Source organism: Homarus americanus, unplaced genomic scaffold, assembly GCF_018991925.1.
Source record: "Homarus americanus isolate GMGI-L3 unplaced genomic scaffold, GMGI_Hamer_2.0 scaffold40764, whole genome shotgun sequence".
Taxonomy (NCBI): domain Eukaryota; kingdom Metazoa; phylum Arthropoda; class Malacostraca; order Decapoda; family Nephropidae; genus Homarus; species Homarus americanus.
The window spans coordinates 54,383-55,540 of record NW_024727987.1 but is presented as its reverse complement, the minus strand read 5'-3'; positions in this window follow the sequence as shown (position 1 = coordinate 55,540).

The following is a 1,158-nucleotide window of genomic DNA, read 5'->3' as shown; positions in this document are numbered from 1 at the left end:
TGCCTACCTACAACAACAGAACACAACTCAACGCAAGCTGCTCTTACCTACAACAACAGAACACAACTCACCATTAAGCCAGTTTTACTACAACAACAGAACACAACTCAACGCAAGCCGCCTTACCTACAACAACAGAACACAACTCAACGAAGCTGCTCTACAACACAACACAACAACAGAATACAACTCAACGCAGCTAGGCTCTTAATTTGGCAAATAAATAGAACATAACTCAACGCAGCTGCCTGTACCTACAAATAACAGAACACAACTCAACGCAGTTGCCTTTTACCTACAACAACAGAACACAACTTAACACAAGCTGCTCTACTTCAAATACAACACACACAACAACAGAACACAACTCAACGCAAGCTGCCTTACCTACAACAACAGAACACAACTCAACGCAAGCTGCCTTACCTACAACAACAGAACACAACTCAACACAAGCTGCCTTACCTACAACACAACACAACACAACCTGCCAGATACCGTAATGTACTGAGGTGCGCCATTTAGCGGTCGGGATGCGTTCCTGAAAGACAGATGTCCGAGTTAACAGAGATGTGAAGTAATATGACAATGTCTTATACAGGGGTAAGTCACTCAACACCCTGCAACACTCACCAACACCCACCAACACTCAGCAACACCCAGCAAACAGGGGATCAGGCTTAGCTATGACATAAGTTATTCTTCAACTCATAATTTTGGGTAAATAAACTTAATTTTCTTCATTATCTTGTACTCTGTTAACTGTGTACTCTGTTGCATGCGTACTCTGTTACATGCGTACTCTGTTACATGCGTACTCTGTTACCTGCGTACTCTGTTATCTGCATACTCTGTTACATGTGTACTCTGTTACGATAAGGTCGAAAATATTAAGGGATGAAGAGTCCGTACAGTACTCAATAACACAATAGTACAGGTTAATGAACGGTGTACAGTACTCAATAACACAATAGAACAGGTTAATGAACAGTGTACAGTACTCAATAACACAATAGTACAACAGGAACGATGAACAGCGATCAATAACATACACAGTACTATAGCTCGGCTCAGATGACTGTTCAAAGGCTAGTGTATTAACAGCCTGGGTTAATAGGTGGCGCCACTAACATACCCTCTACAGTATGTGGTCTTTAT